The following is a 17,536-nucleotide window of genomic DNA, read 5'->3' on the forward strand; positions in this document are numbered from 1 at the left end:
GGTGCCCTAAGTGCCGGTTCACACTGCGGCGGCACGACTTTGGCGCAACTTGCACGGACTTCATAAAATGAATGTCTATGCAAGTCGCCCCGAAGTAGTACAGGACCCTTTTTCTAAGTCGGAGCGACTTGTGTCGCTTCTATTAGAATGGGTCCTGTACTGAACAATGGGAGCGCGACCGACGCGACTTGTCAGGCTGACAAGTCGCGGTCCAAGTCGGATCAGTGTGAGCCGGCACTAATGGTCAGGCCATTCCTGGATATCTGTACAGTGACTGTTATTCCATAATACTGATATCTGTAAACTGAGTGCCACTCAGTGTATATATATAAGTGTTATATATATAAGGAATAGCACTAAGAGTACAGATATCAGTGTTATATATTGGGAATAGGACTCATTAAGTGCTATTCCCTATTTATAACACTGATCTCTGTACAGGGTGCTAATACCTGTGACTGTACTCTGAGTGCTATTCCCTATATATAACACTGATATCTGTACACTGAGTGGCACTCACTATACAGTTATCAATACACTCAGTCAGTGTATACAGAAATCAACACTCGATAGATTAACGCATAGAGCAAAGTGATATACTAAAAACTACTGGGCAGAAGGCTGGCCATCACACACTAACCTGCTGCTGTGCTGCAAACAGGTTGCTACCAGCTCCAAGACCGATCCGGTCTGCAGTGCACTCTCCATGGCGGGGATGTGGATTGTGGCCCCGCCCCTGAGTTGAATTTCCCGGGGGAAGAAGTGCCCAGAGAGGCTAGTCTACTGCTGCAACTACCGCTGCTCTCTCATCCCCACCAGCGCCAGAGTCCTCTCCGAGCGCTGCAGAAACCACCATCAGGGAGGGGCGGACTGAGCCTCTCATGGGCAATGCCCGAGCGCCCTAATGGTCAGTCTGCCCCTGTGTGGGATACACACTTGGTTCCTCCTCTAGGTTTCAGCCCTGGTATCGGTCCTCTGCCATCCCGCCTCCGGCCGGCGTCTCAGTGACGTCACACAAAGCCGGCGCTGTGAACTGTGAGTGAAGGTCCTGTCAGTATCTCCACTGACAGGGAAGGGCTCTGCTGTTCCAGGCTTGTACCGAGTGCAGGAGCGCACTCGGTACATATAAAGCCGATGGTGTGTACAGTCACACACACAGACAGTGTACTTTGCCGGCACTTCATCTGCGCCCCCCCTCCTCTATTAAATGGTACCGCCCAGGGCACCCGCCCCCTTCCGCCCACCCCTTGTACCGGCCCTGATTACAAGGAATGTTTACATTCCTTGTATTAGAAATAAAAATTATCAATTTTTAAAAAAACGGTGTAAAAATAAAAAATAATAAATAAAATAAATAGTAAAAAAAAAAAAAATTAAAGCGCCCTGTCCCCGTTAGCTCACGCAGAAGCGAACGCACACGGAAACCCCGCCCACATATGTAAACGGTGTTCAAACCACACATGTGAGGTATCGCTGCGATCGTTAGAGCGAGAGCAATAATTTGAGCCCTAGACCTCCTCTGTAACTCTAAGATAGCAACCTGTAGAAATTCCGTGAGCGTGCGCAATTTTGAAGCATGACATGTTGGGTATCTATTTACTTGGCGTAACATTATCTTTCACATTATGGAAAAAAATTGGGCTAACTTTACTGGTTTCTTATTTTTTTTATTAAAAGTGAATTTTTTCCAAAACAATTGCGTTTGGAAGACCGCTGCGCAAATACGGTGTGATAAAAAATATTACAATAATCTCCATTTTATTCTCTAGGGTCTCTGCTAAAAAAAAAATATATAATGTTTGGGGGTTCTAAGTAGTTTTCTAGCAAAAACAACTGATTTTAGCTTATAAACACCAAATGTCAAAAATAGGCCTAATAGGCAAGTGGTAAAGAGTAACATGTTATGAATTTATTTACTCAAAGTAACATCATCTTTCATATTAGTAAAAAAAAAATTTGGGCCAAGTTTGTAAATTGATAGAAAGAATACAGATCCTCCAATCATTCCCAGCTGAGGAAGGAGCCATCTAATTAACTGATCAGACCTGCCGTTGCCATGGTGCCGCATGTGATCAGTTACAGCAGCAGCCGTTTGAAAAAAATGCAGGTTGGGGCGAAGTGCTGCCATAAGCACACTGGTGACAGTTATCAGTTAGCTGGATGCACCAGCTCATTTGCATATCTTCGCAAAGGATTCTGGGTAATGAATTTTGTCAGCTCAGGGTTGGTAGAATGCAAATAATTTAAGTTTCTGGACGGTTTATAGAGCCGGAAGGATTGGGAAGCGATATACAAGCCAATAAGAAAGATTTTAATGTTGGTTTTGAGTTTAAAATGTCAAATTTGAGTCTCCATAAGTTGGAAAGCTTTGTAAATGGGGGGTATAAATACAATAATGGTTTCATTAGTATTCAGTGCAGTTGGTAGAGCATGGGCCGTGGATGGCTGATAGGGTAAACCATGGTGGAATGATACCATGTGCCTACACAGACGTTGGAGGTAAATTTCCAGTGACTTAACAGCACAGCCGTGTTGGAATGATACAATGTGCAAGCACAGAGATCACCAGGGAGCCATGGTGGAATGATACCATGTGCAAACACAGATGTTGGAGGAAAATTTCCAGTGACTCAACAATCCGTGGTGGAACAATACCATGATTCAAGTCACCAGGAAGCCGTGGTAGAATGATACCATGTGCAAAAACCCAACAAGACAATTCCCAGTGAACTCAAAAAGCCATGGTTGAATGATGATACCATGTGAAAAGTCAGATGTTGGAGGAAAATTTCCAGTGACTCAACAATCCGTGGTGGAACAATACCATGATTCAAGTCACCAGGAAGCCGTGGTAGAATGATACCATGTTAAGCACAGAAGTCACCAGGAAGACAATTCCCAGTCAACTCAGCGGTGCACCATGTTGGAATGATACCATGAAAGGGCACCAAAGAGCACTGAAAAGGGGCCCCAACAATCAATTCCCCACACGGATGGACATCTCACCTCCTGCCCAACTTTTTTTTTTTTTTAAATACACATTTTAGGCCTGATGATTACTTAACCATTTCTGGACCGAGCTCATTTCTGACACGTTGTTTACAAGTTCAAATCTTTATTTTTACCTAGAAAATTACTTATAACCTCCAAACATTATATATATTTTTTTAGCAAAGACTCTGGAGAATAAAATGGCGGTAGTTGCAATATTTTTTGTCGCGCGGTATTTGCGAAGCGGTCTTTCAAACGCAATTTTTGGGAAAAAAATGCATTTCACTGCTTTTAAAAAAAAACTAAACAGTAAAGTTAGCCCATTTTTTTTTTTTTTTGGTGTATTGTAAAAGATGTCACGCCGAGTACAGTGGTGTATTTAGGTTTTGTGCTGCCCTAGGCCTGACTAAACTTGGGCACCCCCTAATTTAAATATGACCCACCCCTTCTTGCCAAGGCCACACCCCTTCCTTTTTTTGACCCGCCCTGTCATCTGTAAACCACAGACCACAACCACAGTCTATCAGTGCCCAAAAGTTCAGCCTCATCAGCGCCCATCAGTGCAGCCTCAATAATGCCCATCAGTGCAGCCTCATTGATCCTCCTCTTCTTGGGTCCTTCGCTGACTCTCCTGGCCCCTCCCCCAGTGTAAAAATAAAAAAATGTAAAATAAAATAAACAAAAAATTAAAAACACCCCTATCCCGTCGTGCTCGCACACAGAAGCAAACGCATACCTAGGTCGGATCCACATATGTAAACGGCGTTCAAACCACACATGTGGGTTATCCTAGCACTGGACCCCCTCTGTAACTCTAAACTGGTAACCTGTAAAAAAAATGTTAAAGCGTAGCCGCACCGCTGAGTCTGGGGTGGGATGGTCAGGGATATCAAATTTTTTTTATAAAAAGTTACTGACCCTTCCTTGTATTGAAGTTTACACCAATGTTATCAACTACTGCTTATTAATTTGTGTATCGTTATTCTTTACAGATTAATAAAAATTGATTGTAAAAAAATATATATATATAATATACATTATGTTATTATTATGATTATACAGGATTTAGTGACAACAGTTTGCGCAGCGCTATACAACATTAGGGCAACACGTTATACTTACCTGCTCTATGCAATGGTACTGCACAGAGCAGCCCCGATCCTCCTCCTCTGGTGCCCCCTGCTGGTGCTCTCCAGTGCTTCCAAGGTGTGTGAAAGTGCACAGCCGCCTGATCGTTTCCAATTTTAGCAAAAAAAAAAATTATTTTAACTTGTAAACAACAAGTTTCAGAAATAGGCCCGGTCCAGAAGTGGACTTGAGGCCTCATTCACATGGATGCTTACACCCGTAGTCCGTGAATGGGCCATGTCTTTAACCACTTGCCACTTAACCACGTACTGCGGCAAAGTGGTTAGTTATCGGCCAGCAACGTAGTACTACGTCGCTGGACTCCTCCCCCTGTAGGCGGCGCTCGCGCGCTGCCGGAGGCGCGTTCCCGCTGTTTTCATTCACAGCGGGAGTCGGGCCAGGGGGGGAGCGGCGGCGATCGCCACTGCTCTTCCCCGATCGTTGGGGAATCTAGTTTGGAGATCTAGTTTGGAGATCCGCCCGCCTGTGTAAACAGGCGGATCTCCTCAGTGACCCTTAGTGACAGATCGCAGTGTTCAGCATAGCTGAACATGCGATCTGTCCCTGACTCACTCAGTCACCTCCCCCCACACACGTCAGTAAGCACCAGGCATACATTAACCCCTCCCTCTCCAATAAAATTAACCCCTTCCCTGCCAGTGTCATTTTTACAGTAACAGTGCATATATATAGCACTGATTACTGCAGTAATGTCACTGGTAACCCCAAAAGTGTCAAAAATGTCAGTCAAGGGTCCGATCTGTCCGCCGCAATGTCGCAGTCCCGCAAAAAAAAAAAAAAAAATCGCAGATCGCTGCCATTACTCGTTAAAAAAAACCCACCAAAAATGACAGAAATCTTTCCCTTAGTTAATAAACGCAATAACTTTTGGGCAAACCAATCAAAATACGCTTATTGTGATTTTTTTTTACCAAACATAGGTAGCAGAAAACAAATTGGCCAAAAATGTAAAAAAATTTTGATTTTTACATTTTTTTGGGGGGAATTTCATATAAAAAATATTAAAAAATAATTTTTCAAAATAAACGCTCTTTTTTTGTTTATAGCGCAAAAAGTAAAAATCGCACAGGTAATCAAATACCACCAAAAGAAAGCTCTGTTTGTGGGAAAAAAAAGAACGTAAATTTTGTTTGGGTACGGCGTCCCACGACCGCGCAATTGTCAGTTAAAGTCGCACAGCGCCGAATCGCAAAAAGTGGCCTGGACGTAAGACAGCAAAATCCTCCGGTGGTAAAGTGGTTAACCACTTGCCGACCGCCCCCCGACTATATACGGTCAGCCCCTCCCAGGCAAAGTGACGTACCAGTACGTCACTAGCCTGGGAGCCAATAGGGGGCGAGCGCGCGCCGCTAAAAGACACGGCTCATTCACAGACTACCGGGGTAAGCTCCCCATGTGAATGAGACCTAAATGTGTCAGTCTATCCAAAAGTCGAATTTTCAGTTATAGGTGGAGCTTAATGGGCTCAGTCACCCCGGGATACTTGGATTTACCACCAGCAAGATGAGCAAGTGAAAGCATTCAAGAAACGCTTCGAGTTACAAGATGCATTCCTCTCCCATGTTGCAGTCATCTTGGTTATGTAAAGCATGTATTTGAAAATATACCAGCTTGGTGTACATTATTTATTGTTAAGTGCAGGGCTTTTTTTAGCGGGAACGTGGGGGAAAGCAGTTCTGGCACCTTGTTGCCATTTTTTTACTTAAGAGATAGGATAACCGGATTATAGCAGATCTTTGATGGAGGACAAACTCACACAGGCACCATGCTTTAGTTTTCTCAGGAACACACACTGCAGTCTCTGCTGCCTCTTTTTTCTCTTTTTTTTTTCTTTCTTAGTGAGTGCAACTTTATTTAAACACTTCCTGGTTAACAAACAGACAACATATTCATATCACTGTAGATCAATGGATAAGCTGTATAAGGGCATATAAACAAAATGTCATATATCTTAACACCCCCACTTGCTCTTATACTGCTTATGAAAAATAGTTTAGTACAGTTACATCATTTTACTCTCTATACTCCAAAAATATAACTCACAAACCTATCAAGCTTAAACTTTGTTATTGGTTTAGTCATAACATCAGCTACCATTTTATCTGTAGAACAATACTCAAGATCTATCTTGCCTTCACTCAGAATAGACCTAAGGAAATGGAATTTAATGTCAATATGTTTGCATCTTTGATGGTAAACTGGGTTCTTTGCGAGAGCTATCGCACTCTGATTGTCTTCAAAAATCTTCACTGGCTCAAACTGACATTCACTGTCCAATTCTCTCAGCAGTTGTGCAAGATATAGACTCTCCTGTGTGGTTGCAGCTAATGCTATATATTCAGCTTCACATGAAGATAGTGCAACTGTTGGTTGTTTCTTTGATTTCCAAGAAATCAGAGGTCCATTTTCAGTCAGGCTAAAACAATATCCTGTTGTGCTTCTCCTATCAATCTGGTCTGAGGCCCAACTGGCATCACTATACGCCTCTAGTTTTAACTTCTCTTTACATTTTCTGTAGCATAGTTCAAAATTGACAGTTCCTTTCAAATATCTCAGTACGTGTTTGGCCGTGATCATGTGTTGTACACTTGGTTGTGAAAAGTGTTGTGACAGTTTGCTTATAGTCCAACTCAAATCCGGTCTTGTACACGTAGCCACATAAATCAAACTGCCTACTATCTCCCGATAGCTTTTTACATCTGCAAGTTCACTTTTGTCGTCGAAATCTAATTTTTGTTCACAAGGAGTAGATCTCGGTTTACAATCTGACATACCAAATCTTTCTATCATTTTCAAAATGTATCTCTTCTGATTCATCTTCACCGTTTCATTAGTCTGTCTAAAATCAATGCCCAAAAAATAGTTCAGTTTTCCAAGATCCTTCATTTTGAATTTTGTCGCAAGTGTTGACTTCACATCATTGAGTAGTTTTTCATTGCTTGCAGCAATGATGAGATCATCCACCCATATTAGTAATATTGCTTGTTCATCTCTGTTCTGTTTGACATAAACACAATGGTCTACAGAATTTTGTATAAATGCATTTGAACATAGATAATCATGTAGCATCTTGTTCCAGTTTCTTCCCGATTGCTTAAGACCATACAGTGACTTTTTTAGTTTGAGAACTAGCTTTTTATTTGTGTCATCTTTGATCTCAAAACCTTCTGGTTGGTCTATATATATATCACAATCAATTGGGGCATGTAAGTAAGCTGTCTTCACATCCATTTGATGCAAGATTAAATCATATTGTGCTGCCATTTGCATCAAAATGCGTAATGAAGTAAAATTCGCAGTTGGAGAAAAAGTTTCCATGTAGTCGGTTCCCTTTACTTGATTATAGCCTTTTGCCACAAATCTGGCTTTGTACGTTTCAGTTCCATCTGCATTGCTTTTTATTGCATACACCCATCTACCCCCCACTGAATGTTTGCCTTCTGGTAGTGTGGTCAATTTGAAGGTATCATTCTCCTTTAGTGACTCCATCTCATCTTTCATTGCATTTAACCAACTTTGTGACTGGGGTGTTTCCATAGCTTCTCTGAAGGTCTGAGGTACATCATGTGCTCTATAGCAGTAATCTATGTTCATTAGTACCTGATCATCACCAACAGATTCTAGTACATAGTCATTTAAATACTGAGGAGTTTTTCTATTTCTTGTAGGGTATCTTGTACCATGGTCTTCATCTTTGTCCTCTACAATCTTCTCTAAAGAATCTGGGGTCTCATTAGTCGTTGGACCTGATACAGGAATTACACTCCTTTCCTCATAGAAATCATCATTATTGTCCAACAGCTCAGTCTGAGTTTGTTTCTCGATTACATCCTTTTCAATGAATTTTACTAGTCTGTGCTTGAAGACTTTGCCAGTTTCAGGGTAATACACTAGGTAAGAAGGACTATTTTTGTCATATCCTACAAAAATTCCTTTTGTGCATTTTGGATCCAGCTTTTTCTTATCGTGTTTGTATGCAAAACATTCTGACCCAAAAATCTTCATTTTTGATAAGTCTGGTTTCTTCCCTGTCAGTATGTTGTATGGCGTTTGCTTCAAACGATTGTTAAAACATCTATTTCGAATCATAGCTGCTGTCATCACTGCATATGTCCATAACTCTTTTGGTACTTTGCTCTCTATTAGCATACATCTTGCCATCTCTATCAGTGTTCTCCAGTTTCTTTCAGCTGTTCCATTTTGATGTGGTGAATAAGGTGCTGAAGTCTCATGTCTTATGCTCTTCTTTATGAGTAGTGACTGGAAGTCATTCGATGTGAATTCGGTACCATTGTCTGACCTCATTCTCTTGATGATCCCATAGGGGGCAGTATCAGCGATAAACTTCTCTGTGGCTAGAACTGTGTCACTCTTGTTTTTCAGAAAGTATACAAACACTGCACCAGAATAATCATCAGTGAATCCTATGACGTATTTGAATCCGTCCTTTGCAACTGGCTCTATAGGACCTGTTAAATCTGTGTGTACTAGTTCAAGTGGGTATTTTGCACGGGTGTCAGGCTCCCTGTTTCTACTCTGAGCAAATTTCCCTTGGATACAAATCTCACAATTCAGGTTGGACTTATCAACCTTACCTTGGATCTTCATTCCATCTACTAGATTCTGTAGTTTCAAGATATCATCGTAATTACAATGACCTAGGATTTCATGCCATGTCTGAATATCATAACAACCGTAACAACTGTCATCGCATTCCTTATAGGTGTTCAAATAGTAAAGCCTGTTGTATTTCTTTATAACAAATTTTGTACCATTCTTATGGATCAGAATACTGTCATCTTGTCTGAATTCAACAGACGCCCCATTTCTTGTTGCTGCTTCAACAGAGAAAATGTCTTGTGGATATGTGGGGATAAACAATGCGTTCTGTAGCAATGTCCTCCTTTGTCTTCCCTTACTGTCCATTAGGTATACCTCAGCGTCGCCTCTCTTGAGTGCTACACCGGAAGTTCTTTTCCCATCTGCCAACTCCATGTAATGTTTCTCTGGCTTAAACGAGGTGTCAAATCTTTTAAATTTCTTGATGTCTGTGATAATATGCGATGTTGCTCCTGTATCTACCATCAGGCTTTTTGTTTTGGGATTGTTTAACTGGTCTTCACTTATTTTAAAAGCAAATGTTTGTTCTGTATCATCCACTACCTGCTTTACATTGTCTCGTGCCTTTCGTCTGCACAATGTCTCACTGTGAGTGGAGCTCTTGCAATAATTACACCACTTTGTCTTCCTCTTATTCATTCTGTATGGACATGCATTAGCTTTGTGACCTTTCCGATGACAACTGTAGCAGACAATGATGTCTTTCTCCCTTGTTGGTACAACAGGGGTGCTGATTTTCATTACATTATCAGTGCTTGTGCTGCTGTGATATTTTTCAGTGTCCTCAAAAATCCTTAACTGAGTTTTAAAGTCAGTAAACGTCATATCTTCTTTACCTTGTGTTATGTGGATTGCAAATGGTTTGAATGATTCAGGCAGGCCTTTAAGAATCATAGCCACTAATAGTCCATCACTGAGGGTCTCTCCTGCATTTCTAAGTGCTGTAATCGCTGTTTCTGTGCGTATGATATAGTCTGTGACACTTTCACATTCAGACTTCTGAAGAGATGTTAGTTCTGTGTATAAATTTATGATACGTGGCTTACCTTGGCCAGCATAATGATCTCTCAGGATTTTCAGCGCTTTTCTTCCATTATCAGTTGCTTCTCTCATTATAAGAGATAGACTTTTATCATCCAGGAATTGTATTAACTCAGCATAAGCTTCCTCATTCTTATTCCTGTCTTGTACAGGGTCTGTTCCGTCTGGTGGTTCCTGCAGGATCGTTTCTTTAAGATTCATCAAGCGCAGATGGCCTAGGAATTTTGTCTCCCACAGCTCATAATTTTTCTCATCTCCATCGAAAAGCAGCCTGTTCCATCGGCTTGTTCCCTCTCTCCTGGGCCCATAACCTGTTGCCATTTTTTTACTTAAGAGATAGGATAACCGGATTATAGCAGATCTTTGATGGAGGACAAACTCACACAGGCACCATGCTTTAGTTTTCTCAGGAACACACACTGCAGTCTCTGCTGCCTCTTTTTTCTCTTTTTTTTTTCTTTCTTAGTGAGTGCAACTTTATTTAAACACTTCCTGGTTAACAAACAGACAACATATTCATATCACTGTAGATCAATGGATAAGCTGTATAAGGGCATATAAACAAAATGTCATATATCTTAACACACCTCCAGTCTGAATGTATGCAATAGCAAAGGGGTGCTGGGTCAGTGGGGTGAGCTGAAGGGCCTATTGATGCTTGCTATTGGGGGATCTATTGTTGCTGGGGTGAACCTATTGTTGTTGCTGGAAGACATTTTGTTGTGGGTGGGGCTATTGTTGCAGCGGAGGATTTATTGTTGCTTGGGGGAACTATTTATTTACATAGTTTGTAAGATTGAAAAAAGACATCAGTCCATCCAGTTCAACCTATGATGCGTGTGTGTGTTTGCTGTTAACCGTACATTGTATACCCCTGTATGTTGTGGTCTTTAAGGTGCCCATCTACGAAGGGCCAATACAGCACTCCCCGTTAAATGGGTCTCCTGGAGGCAGACCACATGTGGCTTGGAGGACTGATGATACTTAAAGAGGAGCGCATGTTTAAATTTATTATTCAGGCCCCGCACATTCCAAGACAGCGCTTTAATTTGGTCCGCCATGGAGCAAGGGGGAGCATTAAACAGGAGGATGAAGCGCAAAGGGAGGGGAGCCAGAGGCCAGGCAGGAGACCAACCACGCCACCCCTCACACCCAATCCCAGTGAGGCACAGAGCCCAGATTTCGTCCCACAGTGAAAGACCATAAAACAGTGAAGCAGCATAGTAGACATAAAATTGTACGGCGTAACGAGGGTATGCAGCCATAAACAAGAAATCAAAAGTAGAAAAAGACAAAAATAACATAAGACTCCCTGTCGACCAGGAAGCAACCGTGCTTCAGGTCGACTTCATCCCCAAAATTTAACTCAACGCTCCACTGACTAGAAAAAAGCCTAGGCAGCAATCATCTGGCGCAGGCCAGGAAAATAAACCATTCAGTCGGTCAGACCACGGGCCCAAAAGCAGTCCGCGGGGTAGCAGCCCCACCCCGTGCCAGTTCAAAGGTCCGAGCCGTGGAATAACAGGCCAAAAGTGAAAAATAAAAGAAAAAGGCAAAAAACACAAAATATATAAAAGAAGAAGGGGTTGAAAAAACCATGAGCACGCTCTTCGGGAGCTCCCTAAGCAAGGGATCAAGTGCAGGGGTATGGCAAACAGTACAGGACAGGATGGCCAGTGCAGGAAAAAGGAAGGGGAATCCGGCGTCAAACAGTCAATAGGTATCCACCCGTAGTGAGGAAGACGAAGAGGGAGGCCATGTAGTGATCATGGGGGGGAAGGAGAGGAAGGACAAAAGGAGAGGGAAGATAGCAGGGGACCCCCAGAGTACCACCAGAGCCTCAACGCAAGAGCCAGGCATCAGCATCCTCCGGTGTATTGAAGAAGCGCACCACTCCGCCATGAGTGACCCGCAGGCAACTTGGGTAGAGCATGCCGTATTGCACTCCCTTCTCCCGTAGTCGGCGACGGACATCTGTGAAAGACTTGCGTTTCCTCTGTAGATCAGCCGAGAAGTCAGCATATAGGTGTACAGCAGCATTCTCAAAGCGCAGGAAAGGAGGTTTGCGGGCCTCGCCAAGGATCCTATCCCTGTCCCTGTAGTTCAGGAAGCGGACCAGGAAGGGTCTTGGGGGGGCACCCGGAATCCCCCTACCAGTGGGGACTCGATGAGCCCTCTCCACCACGTAGGTGGGGGACACCTCCATCATTCCCAAGAGATCCTTAAAGAAGTGCTCGGCGAACTCAGCCGGAGCAGCTTCCTCCGCTCCCTCTGGCAGGCCCAGGACCCGCACGTTGTTTCGCCGCATACGATTCTTGGCGTCATCAGCTTTGGCCATAAGGAGATCGACTTTAGATTGCAATCCGTCAAGGAGGTCAGAGTGTGTAGTAGAGATGTCCTCAGCGGCCGAGACCCGCTGCTCAGCCTCGGTGAGGCGCCCCCTGATCTTGTCCAAGTAGTTGCGGATGAGGTTGCATTCTTCCGCCAGATGGTCAATCCTCACCAGCAGGGACGTCTTGCTGTGTTCGATGGTGTGAAGAATGACCTCCGTGTCAGGTCCCACCGCAGGAGTCGATGCGCCAGGAGAGGAATCAGAGGCCTGAGTTGCCGCCATGCCAGCAAGAAGTGCACGAAGCTGCTCCACAAAGATGGCGTCAGAGCATGCGGCCGAAGGAGCCAAGGTCTTAGAGGTGGCCGGCGGGCGGCGTTTTGAAGGCATGGGTGAGTACCAGGGATGTACCGGATCACCGATGAGAGTCCCGGAGGTGAGTCTGATCGATATTTAGGTAGCAGGATGGGTGCTGCGCTCCCATCCTCCGCTCTACATCCAAGCCACGACCCACCTGTACACTGTTCTTAATATACAGGCATACCCCTCCCCCTTTTTTACCTTCTCTATCTCTACGATAAAGGGAATACCCCGGAATGGTCGCCATCCAGTCATGAGAGTTGTCGAACCAAGTCTCTGTTATCCCCACAAAATCTAAGTCCTCCTCAAACATCAGGAGCTCCAGCTCTCCCATCTTGTTAGCCAGGCTTCTGGCATTGGTATACAAACCTCGTAGTTTTGACCGGTTACATATATCCTCGTTTGATGTTGATTTTAGGCTGCTCTTGTGATTTTTCCCCATAGCCACCCTGGCCTTAGGTACTCTAAACACCTTACCACTAATGTCCCCATTTGTGCCCTCTGAATCTTGCTCCCCGCTGGCTAATTCTACAACTGTACCCTCCCCCCGATTACCTAGTTTAAAAGCCCCTCTAACTTTATGGCCATCCTCTCACCCAGTACGGCTGCACCCTCCCCATTTAGGTGCAATCCGTCCCTACCAAAGGGCCGGTGGCTGACTGAGAAGACGGCCCAGTTCTCCAGGAACCCGAAACCCTCCTTACTACACCAGCTCCTCAGCCACTCGTTAACTTCCCTAATCTCCCGCTGCCTCTCTGGTGTGGCTCGAGGTACAGGTAGTATTTCTGAAAATACTACCTTGGAGGTCCTACTCCTCAACTTAGCGCCTAAGTCCCTGAAATTGTTTAGGACTCTCCATCTTCCTCTGCCTATGTCATTGGTACCCAAGTGTACCCCACCCAGTAATCTGTCCACCCAATCCACGATGTGCTGAACCCGAGTGCCCGGTAGACAACAGACTGTTCGGCGCCCACGGTCTTTGTGACGGATTGCACTGTCTGTCCTTCTAATGATTGAGTCCCCTACCACCAGCACCTGTCTTTCCTTTCCCTTTCTCCTGGCCTCACTGGAGGAGTTCTTCCCCTGGCAGCTAGGGGCGTCGTTCTGCTCCAGCAATGCTGGTCCCTGACTGGTTTCCCCAACATCACGCAACGAGGCGTATTTATTGGGGTGCTCCAGCCCAGGATCGGCCTCCTTGCCTTTTTCCCCTTTACCCTTCCTAACTGTCACCCATCTACTCTGCTCTGACCCACCTCTGTGCAGGCCCCAGCCTGCACCTGACGGGTACGATCCCAGCTCTCCTTCAGTATGGACATACGTCTCAGTGTTGCCAGCTGCTTTCCTAGATTCAGGACCTGAGCTTCCAGGGAAACAACGTGCTTACACTTTGTGCATTTTTATTCGCCCTCGATCGCATGATCGAGGAACGTATGCATACCACAAGATGTACACCGAATCGCATCTCCACACCTGCCGGGCATTGTACCTACTAATCGAATCTAATGGGGATTCAGTAATTTAAGTCTATCTGTGTGGCTGTTTTCTAGCTTCCTAACTCTACTTTCTTACCCTCTGGTATGCCGCTACACTCACTGACACACCCACACACTCAGGTATTTACAGGTACTCACTGACACTCACAGACACTCGCAGGTACTCACAGACACTCAGGTACTCCAATTGTTGCCGGGGGGCTATTGTTGGGGGGGGGGTCTATTGTTGCAGGGGAGGATTTATTGGGGGGGGGGCGATTGTTGCAGGGGAGCATTTATTGTTTCTGGGTGGCTATTGTTGCTGATTGCAGGGTATCTATTGTAGGCCCCTTTCACACTTATGCGACACGATTTTACCGCGATTTTGCCAGGACTTTGTCGCGATTTTGAAAGCAATGGCAAGGCTATATGCCTTTAAAACGCATTAAAATCGTGGCAAAGTAGTGCAGGAACTACTTTGAAGTCGGTGCGACTTCAAAATGCACTGATATGAATGGGGCTCATTGAAAGTAATGGAAAACGACTTGTCATGCGATTTTGCGGTCCAAAATCGCGGGACAAGTCGCACTAGTGTGAAAGGGGCCTTACTGTTTTTTCTATTTTTGCAGGGAAGATTTATTGTTGCTGGGGGGATCTATTGTGGTGGGGGGGGGGGTCTATTGTTGCTGACTCCAGGGGATCTATTTTTCTGCTTTTCTAGTTATCATTAACAAATTCCATACAAATTACCTAGAACCACAACATGATATTTGTAAAGTAAAAGTATCAGGTTTTTTTTAGTTAAAAATAGCAAGCATGTAATATTTACCTCCTCTGTGCAGTTGGTTTTGCACCGAGCAGCCCAGATCCTCCTCTTCTTGGGTCCTTCGCCGACTCTCCTGGCCCCTCCCCCAGTGTAAAAATCAAACAAATTAAAATAAAATAAACAAAAAAATGAAAACGCCCCTGTCCCGTCGTGCTCGCACAAAGAAGCAAGCGCATACGTAGGTCGGATCCACATATGTAAATGGCGTTCAAACCACACATGTGGGTTATCCCAGCGAATGTTAGAGTGAGAGCAATAATTCTAGCACTGGACCTCCTCTGTAACTCTAAACTGGTAACCTGTAAACATTTTTTAAAGCGTAGCCTATGGAGATTTTTAGGTACTGAAGTTTGGCGCCATTCCATGAGTGTGGGCAATTTTAACCACCTCCCATCTGGCAATAGTATATATACGTCCTGAGTTTAAAGCTAAATACCGGTGTTATGGCAGCAGATAGCTGCCATAACCCTGGTATTTTTTTAAACTGCAGGCGATCGGCTTTCCGATAAGGGTGGTCCCAGCGGCGGATTCACCGCGAGATCACCCTCCGGGATGGCGGAAGGGGTGCCCCCCCCCTCCCGCCGCGTCCCGGTCCCTTTCCCCGCTTACCGGACCCGCCGGCAGCGGGGAAAACGATCGGGTCCCGGATCCTCACAGACAGGATGTCGAGTGAGGGCAAGCTTGCCCTCACTCGACTCTATTGTCTTGGAGGACCGGAGCAACGGCAAACGTCGTTGCCAAGCAAACGGCTTAAAGGTCCCTTTTTTTTTTTTTCCTTTCTATCTTTATTAGTGTACTTGTGAGATCTGAGGACTTTTTGACCCCAGATCTCACAAAAAAGAGGTCCTGTCATGCCTATTTCTATTACAAGCAGTGCTGGGACAAGGTAATTTGGTGCCCAGGGCGAAGATGGAAAACTGCGCCCCACCCACCCCCCGTGTAAAGAAAGATTAAGTTCTGTTTAAAACAAGAGAATACTTAAAACAGCTCCCAATTTACGCAATAATAACAGACAGCATTCGCATCAGTTTCTGCAACAATATTCCAGAGTCAGGCAGGGGAACAAAAAGATAGGCAGGGGAAGCAGAGCCCAGACTGGACTGACAGTGTGATCGGGTCCAGCCCTGGGAGGAAGGGACATGAGTGGGGTTGTCCCCAGACACAGCATAGGACAATAGGTGGGTTCTCTCCTCTCATAACAGGACCCCTCACCTATGGAGGAGCTGCGCACTGTGAGAGCAGGGCTGCTGTTAGAAATCGCGGGGCCCCGTACAGACTACCTGGCAGGGCCCCCCCCAAGAAAATATTAAAGATATATTTAGCTAAAATTACAACAAAATCACTATTATCAGACACAAATATAACAAATATAACATAACTCGCATAATTCCTGCTAAATCTAAAAAAAAACCTATGTTAAATAAAGAAGATGAGATGGAAAAAAATATACAGGCTGTGCAGTTGGAGCTCAGTGATCAGAGAGACAGAGAGAGAGAAACAAAGTTACAAATAAACTCCTGAGCAGAGATAAGTGCTGGGAGGGGGGGCCACACAAGGGAGGGGGATTAGTGAGGGACAACTGTCTCTTTCTCAACAGATAAAAGCTGATAGCAGGGAGAGGGACAGATCAGATTCAGGTGCTGGAGGAAGATTTCTGTATTTGTTGTCCATCACTAATCCCCCTCTCTGTGTGGGCCCCCCTGGGTGCTCGGGCCCCCTACAAGAGGGCTGGTGGTCCCCCCCTATCAGCGGCCCTGTGTGAGAGTGTACACTGTCCTCAGTCGTACAGACTGTGCCCTCCATGTACACATCACCTTCAACCCATGTCAGTCCGCTCCTCTTCAACTTGACCCTTTCCATATGAAGGAGGAGGAGTGGAGTGAAATTTAGGACTGAAGCCTCTCATGGGGCCCCCTGATGGCCCTGGGCACTGCCCTGGTGCCCTAAGTGCCGGTTCACACTGCGGCGGCACGACTTTGGCGCAACTTGCACGGACTTCATAAAATGAATGTCTATGCAAGTCGCCCCGAAGTAGTACAGGACCCTTTTTCTAAGTCGGAGCGACTTGTGTCGCTTCTATTAGAATGGGTCCTGTACTGAACAATGGGAGCGCGACCGACGCGACTTGTCAGGGTGACAAGTCGCGGTCCAAGTCGGATCAGTGTGAGCCGGCACTAATGGTCAGGCCATTCCTGGATATCTGTACAGTGACTGTTATTCCATAAAACTGATATCTGTAAACTGAGTGCCACTCAGTGTACATATATAAGTGTTATATATATAAGGAATAGCACTAAGAGTACAGATATCAGTGTTATATTTTGGGAATAGGACTCATTAAGTGCTATTCCCTATTTATAACACTGATCTCTGTACAGGGTGCTAATACCTGTGACTGTACTCTGAGTGCTATTCCCTATATATAACACTGATATCTGTACACTGAGTGGCACTCACTATACAGTTATCAATACACTCAGTGTATACAGAAATCAACACTCGATAGATTAACGCATAGAGCAAAGTGATATACTAAAAACTACTGGGCAGAGGGCTGGCCATCACACACTAACCTGCTGCTGTGCTGCAAACAGGTTGCTACCAGCTCCAAGACCGATCCGGTCTGCAGTGCACTCTCCATGGCGGGGATGTGGATTGTGGCCCCGCCCCTGAGTTGAATTTCCCGGGGGAAGAAGTACCCAGAGAGGCTAGTCTACTGCTGCAACTACCGCTGCTCTCTCATCCCCA

Source organism: Pelophylax lessonae (assembly GCF_965119305.1).
Source record: "Pelophylax lessonae genome assembly, chromosome: 4".
Classification (NCBI taxonomy): domain Eukaryota; kingdom Metazoa; phylum Chordata; class Amphibia; order Anura; family Ranidae; genus Pelophylax; species Pelophylax lessonae.